This window comes from Diprion similis, chromosome 4 (assembly GCF_021155765.1).
Source record: "Diprion similis isolate iyDipSimi1 chromosome 4, iyDipSimi1.1, whole genome shotgun sequence".
NCBI classification, from domain to species: Eukaryota; Metazoa; Arthropoda; class Insecta; order Hymenoptera; family Diprionidae; genus Diprion; species Diprion similis.
Window position 1 is genome coordinate 23,159,227 of NC_060108.1, and position 7,990 is coordinate 23,167,216.

A 7,990-nucleotide genomic window follows, 5' to 3' on the forward strand; every position below is an offset into this window, starting at 1 on the left:
TGGTCGGTAAATGTCGCAATATATCAAATTTTATTGTAATCCGCAACACGGACGCGGACGTGGATTCAACCCCTGGATAGAATTTCACCCCATTCCGCGATACCTGCAACCCTGGACCATTCCAAAAGTGGGAAAAGAAAAAAAAAAAGATAACGCAACTTTTTCAGTGTATCGTCGAAACTGCACAGTTTCACGCGGTCTGCTATTTTACGGCGGGGAGGGGGGGGGGGGGGGGGGATACTCGTTCGATTTTCAACGCTTCCGGAGAGTAAAGCCGGCCAATTTGTTTGGTCTTCGGGTACACGGTGCCGGTAAATTATACTGTACTGATCTATTCTAACGTAGCCTCTGGGTAATCCTGCGGGAGTAGTGATGGTTGGCTATCCCTGAAACCTGCGACAAGCCGCGGATTCCCTCGGGTAGAGCGCTGCGAGGCTGGAGCATTTATAATGCACGCGAATTCGACACCCGTACCGATGCATTTCCACGCCGTTTCTGATTTCTGTACTTTATCTATCTCACCTTCGAGCTGCGAGCATTTCTGCAGATGACTAATGCTGTCGTAATACGTGCTTTTCCATTCCAACGGTGAAATATTTTACATTTCGAGAATAGTTTCGAAGGAAAATCTTGTCAGAGGAGTTATGCCGATGAATATTATAAGCGCAACAAATCAACCGAATTCTCCAACCGAATTGAAAAAGTCACAAACGAAACGAGATTTTTTTCTCGTGAGACTCGAGACAAACGAATTCGAGCATTCCGTGGATTCTTATCTGGTCCTTTCGCGAGAAACAATCCGTGACTTCGCAACCCTGAGAGAGAGAAGTCCATGAGCGGATCGGATCGAGGGTCGCTGGGATCAGGATACGAGTAAGGAAAAAGATCTAAAGGTACAGGATGGATGGGTGCAGGTATCGGTGAAAGGAAACACCGTAATCTTCGGTGTACATACTTCGTGTCCCAGAGTATTCTATTGGCTAAGTTCCTGAAGCAAAAACGTTGCGAAGCTGTCGTCGAGGGGTGAGAAGCACCCATGTAACATACCTATAACGCAGGTATAACGGGACGTGAAAACCCGAGGGAATCGAAACGCTGCGTCGAGCTCACAGTACAAGCCCGTAACTGCATAGCATGAGAAGCTTCTATTTCTCGGAGAATCGAGACTCTCGAGGTTTAGACTCGTGAATAGCGAGTGTGTGGTTATGACTCGTTTTTAAATCTGAATACGTTACAGACACCTCGGGGGCGACGATGTGACACGGTGATATTCGTCTCTTCAATATTGAAGCTCAAGCCTTCCCGCGCTTTCAAGTCACTTTGCAAGGTGACGAACGTGAACTCACATCCGGGAAATGTCTCAGAAATGAGACTACAGCCGTGCATATTTCGGCGCGATTCAACTACGCAGACTACTCGAAATATTGGAATCACAAATGACCAGACGACCCTCGGTCACCGATGTCGGGAATTGGTAATGAAAACACAATTGGTTTGAACAATGCAAGCATTGCCATTTCTGCGAAAAGTCGATCCATCGAGCTTGTGAAAAAGGAAGAACAACGTACTTGTACCGCTTGTACCATAAATTGGCCGTAACTCAGCCAGCTGCGGTAGACGTGTGGGTGTGAGGTATGCATCTACGGGTATGCATAGTAATAGGGTGAAATATCGGCCGGTGTTCTGGAGCAGAGATCAAAATGAGACACCGTCTGTATCCACACCCTAGTAACGTTCTGTCGTAACTGGGCGGAGCGGAAGCTAGAACCTAATAGAGCCTCTGAACTAGACTCGAAGCTTGAATTTGAGCTTGCAGTGCTTGGATTTCAATTAGAACTACTTCAGGGGGCGAAACGCGGTTACGATTGGAGGACGCGCCTTCGGTACACAAAATTACTTGGATTTGAAAGGCCCACTGTTGGATTTAATGAACGATTTTACCAGAAGCAAAGAGAGTGGTTTCGCCAACACCGTCGAAGGATGGACGCGCGGATCTGAGGCCCACGCTTTGAATCATTCGTGTGGTAAATTGGACGACAAGGACGAAGACTCGTCGGCTTGGATTAGCTTGGCAAAACGAAGAACGGAATTCCGAACAGTTTGGAAATTTAAGAGGATGTTAACGAGTGAATTTCCGCCACACTATCGCCGCCTCGCCGAAGCGAGTGTGACAATTGTCGACAATTGTCGCAGGCTGTTGTCGCCCAAAGTGCTTTTACGTAATGCAATTATTCTCCCGGTAGAGAGTCGTACAAAAGCATAACTGAGGATGAGAGCTCCGCTAGTTGAATCACTTGGTACCTTGGATTATGCAATTAGGCGGAAATATTGTTGTGAATTAAAGCTGCGGGTCGAAACTCGCTTCTAAGGGGTATAAATACGGGAATCGAGTACTTCAATTTTCCCAATGAAACCCGAAGGGGTTCAAATAATATACAGATAATTCCTGCCACGCTTCGGCACGACTCAAAACAAACGGATTCTCAGTAGCCGAGGATTTTCACACTCTCAAATTCGCGGATTTTACGGTTCGCGAAGCATTTATACCCGCCCGGAATTCCAAACACCTTTCAAATACTTCGGAAGCAATAAATATCCCCTCGTGGCAGAACAGCGGGCGAATTATTGCCATCGAAAATAGTCGACACGAAAGTTTCCATTAAGCTTATACGACGATGAAAAAGAAACGGTATAAAATTTAATCCGATCAACTCATTTCCATCGCCAATCTAATATATACGAGTATAATCTCACAGCCTCAATTAGGAGCTATAGTTTTCTTCTCTGCCGGCTAATTGCATACAGGATTTGAAGAAAAACTGGAAAATGTGAGCATCAGGAGGAAAAAGTCTTTCTCGCGAACAAAAAATGTCGGCTTTTGTTTTTTCCGGCAAACAAAAAGCTCTCGGAACATACCGAAACTGTATCGCAACAAAGAAACGCTTTATTCACTGTGATGCAGAATTGGGTGGAAGGAAAAATATCCAGTCTCTTTCTCTCTATCCCATCGCGTTGATGAAGACAGACTTCATAAAGGCGATGGAACAGGTCTATAAGCACGAATGGCGTTGAAACTCCCGAACAAAAAGCTGCAAACAATTGGAGACAGGCGTTGAGAGAACTTGGCCAATTCAACTTGTCTTCGGCTTTCCAGGCTGGAGGCTGCTTCCACTCATCGTCAAACCGTTGACAAACTATGGAAGCATATAGATAAGAATCGTACGTCAAGTTACGAAAAAACTTTCAGCATGTCGATAGAATTTTTGAATTTTTTTTTTGCATGATTTTCGGGAATTCGAAATATATTTTTTTCAAGAGTATAGGGTAAGAAAGACAATTCATTTTTTCGCGCATTTTCATAAATATTGCTTGACGGCGTGACGGCGCGTTACCAAGTTTTTCTCCAGAACGAAAACGACTATTATTCATCTCGACGAACATGCAATACTCGCCCCTGTCAGCACGGCTTTGCAATTGCAGTTTTATTTATAGGTTTCGTTCGAGGTGATAATTTTACAAAGCCACGACAAATGGCTGCGGAAGTAGACGCAATACCACGAGATCCTTGATACTCCGGCAAGGCGATAATAGTCAGCATCAAGGCCGACACTATTGACGAGATTGCGGCGGAGAGTGGAGTAGAAATATTTCCTCTCTGTATCATAATTCTCGTTATTCGATGGACCAAACGGGAGCTAATATTAACAACTAAGTCGTTGTCAGGATATTCTGAACTTCAAGATTGAGTTTTCTTTCAGCTGCAAAAACATTTGCATACTTGGTCGATTGAAAAGTTGTTATTTTTCTTCGCGGTAACCAACTGCAATTCACCGATCAGTAGAAAAAATAGCAGCAAATCTGACATGAAAAATGCATGGAAAATTCTGATTAAATCGAGAGCTTTTTTCGGTTTGCGCAACTTGCAGCAGGTGTGCAAGATTTCCTCGAATTCCGTAACGTAATCTGGGCTTCAGGAACAAAGTTAGTCTCTCAGGCCTGACAATCCTATTCCACAAGAAGGGTTTTAGGCCCCATCGATTTTCCGGTCGATTCCACCCATTTAATTCCCGATTCAATTAATCTCAAACTATCTCACATCTTCTTCTTCGGATCTATTATTACACCCGCCTGGGTGACCTGCGTGGTGGTATATTGCTCGATAGATTTGGGAAAAATATGTGAAAGTTGAAGCGATATTCACTGATGGTAGAAAAAAACTGAGGAAGCAGAAATATGTAAAAAGCAAAAGTTGGCTATCCAACATCCTGTAACAAGCGCAACGAGCAAAGTCGTGGAAGCTCTCGAAATCCGAGATAATTATCCAACTCTATGCCGTTTGACAGTTCCGTTAACAGTAAAGCCTCGCGCCGGTTTGTCTGCATGCAATTGTGAGACTGAAACTTTGGGCTCGCTTGACTGATTGCCAGGTTGATTAAATGGCTAGAGTTGGCGGGAGTTGTGCAGCTGAAACACCGGTTGAAAATGTTCCCTAGGTGGTAATGTGGTAATGGAGAGAAGTTGCGAAGACAAAGAAAATACGTGAAAATACAGGGAGGAAAAAAGAAATTGGAGAGAGCGGAAAAACAGCATCCGTGACGCCGGGAGGCAGGAGTCTTGTACCCGGAATGAAAATTTCCAATTTCCCAGGACTGCGAGCTGAGGAGAAACGCGAAGGGAGCGACGAGTCGAGTTAGGCCGAGCTTCCGTAAGAAAACGATTAGATTACAGCGGCTTTCCCGGTTTGTAGAAGGATCCGGGACTTCTTAGCGACGGATGTTTTTTCAGAGGGAGAAAGAAAGAGCGAGAGAGAGAGATATCCGTGTCATTGGGCGGCCGTTTAATATCAGAGAAAATCAATGCTTTTAGCCTGATTCAGTTTGTCGCACAGCAAACGGCGCCCGCTGCCGCCGGTCGAGTCAAAAAAGTCGAAAAATTCCGTCGACCTTACAATTAGTGTCCGCATTCCTGAATGCATAATTAATGCCCTGACATTTGGGCGCTTAACAAACCCAACAATGGACCGAGAACACAAAAGGATGTTTTACTTGTACTATTGGGGCCAAGCCGAGGATCCGACTGCCCAGCATGATTTCCTCTGCCTCCGAGTAGCGCTTTCCAATTCCACGGTGACAAGTGAATTGTACGAAAAATATAAGGCTTCCTTTTCTTCTTTGGGCTTATTTACTTATTTTTATTTTTTCCTCCTATCGTAATATATTCGCCTGATTTTCCTCGAAGCCAAACTGAAAGTGACGAATTAGTATGACCAAATTTCCAGCCTTTGAAACGCTTCGAAATTTTTTGTCAAAGGGTCGAAGCGTCGTTAATAAATTACGTCAATTATCGAAAGGCTTCGTAATTGCTCGTCGAGCGTTTAGTCATTGATAGGGAAAGTACGTGACGAAAAGAAAATCTACTAACTTTGAGGGGGTTGTAATACACCACTGTGGTGGTGGAGCTGAAAGACTTGGAGTTTAATTTCACACCACAAGCTTGGCCAATTAGCATTTCTATCGATACAGTCTGTGAGGGTGTTTCATTTCGATTTCTTGGAATTTCCGCCACCACAGACCACCTGCTTTTGACTGTTGGTTAAGAATCTGCGCACAATATAGCATCTGGCAGAAATTTTCAGAGTGCATAAAATCAATTTAACATCGATTGTTTTACTTTTAACCCAATCAAATTCGAATGAGAGTAATTTTCTGGTACGACAGTAATTGTTATTGCGCAATTACCGTGTCCCTATAGATTCCTTACATTCAAAAGGTTACTTGTAAAAGGTCACAACAAAGCTAGATCGCACCTGCTATTCCTGGCAGAAAAATAAATCTTGCTCTATTACAATGCCAAAAATGATCTTACCAAATCGAACGTGATCTCAGTGAGAAGTTTACAAGAAGAAACGATTAATTATCCATCTTTAGCGCAGGAATTCCCCGGCGGCCTGCAAGGGGTCCGGATGAAACTTGGACCACCGAATTGTTCTCCGCATGATCGTCTCTCGGTGAGTGAAAAAGGGACGAGGAAACGCGAAGACGGCCGAGTGACCGAACGTCAGGATGCCGAGTTCCGCGTGACCGGGGGTGGCTTTGAAACGAAAACGCACCCTTAGCGCTCGACAGCCCGCACAAAAACGCACCGCAACTGAACGGCAGGATTAAATGTGTAACGCAGCGTAGGAAAACCCGGATGACACGCCTCTCTCGCGAGGCGAGGATATGGTCCACGAAAGGGAGGCTGAGCGACTGAGTCTCGACGTCGGCGCCACTGCGCGCGCAGTTTTCCCTCGCTGCTAGGCAACGGCGCTCTGAGAAAAACGAAAAACCGCAGTATTTTTTACGTTTCGGATCCTTTTTGCCCCTCCACTACCCCCCATCCGCCTTTTGTTTTCACTATTTTCCTCCGGCTTTATAGACGTGTCTGCATTTATTTCCTGCGGTGCAACTCGCGCCATCGACGATCGTAAACTCTCGCATGCATTTCACCCTCCATCGCCACGCGTCTGATTTTCCACCGATTTTTAACCGCTTGCTGTTCGTTTAATTTGACTCGATATTTCTCTTGAAGAAAGCGCATTCGATTCCCACTTCTTATACCGAGCTGCTTACCGTGGTGTTCAGGTGTCGAGAGGAGCGATGGCTGCTTTCTGTACCGACTTCCGGGTGTTGCTGAAAAATTCACCCCATTATCATCGTCGTAGCTTGTGAATTTCAATTTTCAAAAATCGGAGGCCAGACACCGAGAGTATCAACTCTCTAACTATTTGCAAATTGTCTCTCGTAATTTGAATTCGGTTTCTGTTTTTCATTTATGCGCTACAAACTCGATCTAAAATTTTCAAACGAATGTTACAGAGAAGCGTTCGTGAAACTATACTCTGAAAGCGTGTTTGCGAACCAAAGAGAGGAAAAAAAAATACCAAAACATAGCGAAAGAAGAAAGAGGAAATTTTTGAAAAGTAAAAAAAAATTTTCATATCGTGACCAGTGGAGAGCCTCTGTAAATTCTGCAGCGTTCGACGAATGCTGCACACAGCATCCTGCAGCCCCGCAAAGCGCGCCTGTGAACCGAAAGGAATATAAATTGCTCAATTTAGGAATTGAACCGCATAATTTTAATGCCTATAGCAATTGTTCGCTGAATCCTGGACAAAATTTTATACTTCGAATTCGGTAGATTCATACTGTGTTGAAAAAACAAAGCTGCGGTCACGACTCGGGACGATTTGAAATCGGTGAAGTGAAAGTAGGACACGTATACAGGCTTGTTTGGCGTCTGGAATCGAACCTACAGGAACAATTCTGCAGACCCGTGACTTTAAACCCGGCGAAAAATATTCGGGGCTCGTAAATGGGTGTTGATTAAAAAAATAAATATAAATAAAAAATAATAAACAACAAACGTATGGCCGTTAAAGCGCCGGTGATGCAGGAGAGGTTGTACTGCGACTAGAACCCGGACTATCTTAGCTCGCAATTTTGCAGGATTTGCGCAGCGCGTTTTACCAGGTTCTAACAAATGTTTTTCATTACAGTTACCGAGGACAGTTCACCGGCTCTGTCGGCCCTTCTTAATCCCACCCTTAGACAGGGGCACGTGGCGCACCTCCACCCCCCGATTGCCACAGTATTATATTTCTGATATAACCGAGGACGTAATAACCGCAGAGGTTACGAGTATATTCGAAAGAAAAACCGCTAGTGGTGGTAATATCTGCAGCCGCGCGCGAAGTAACGAGGAAGCTTTGAAAAGGCGGAACAACTTTAATCTCGCCGAGAAGAGACCCGGGCTCTCGTCCTCTTTCATACCCGCCGGTTAGCTTAGCCACTACTTTCGGCTCATTTGCGTTAATTGCCCGACACCTTGAAACAGTTCATTTCACACCGCATCAAACCGCTGTCATCGAGCGCTTAGACTCGGCCTGGACCAAAACTCAGATCCCGGTTCGAGATAACGCACGGATACGAAGGATGCGTTAAAAGAGGGC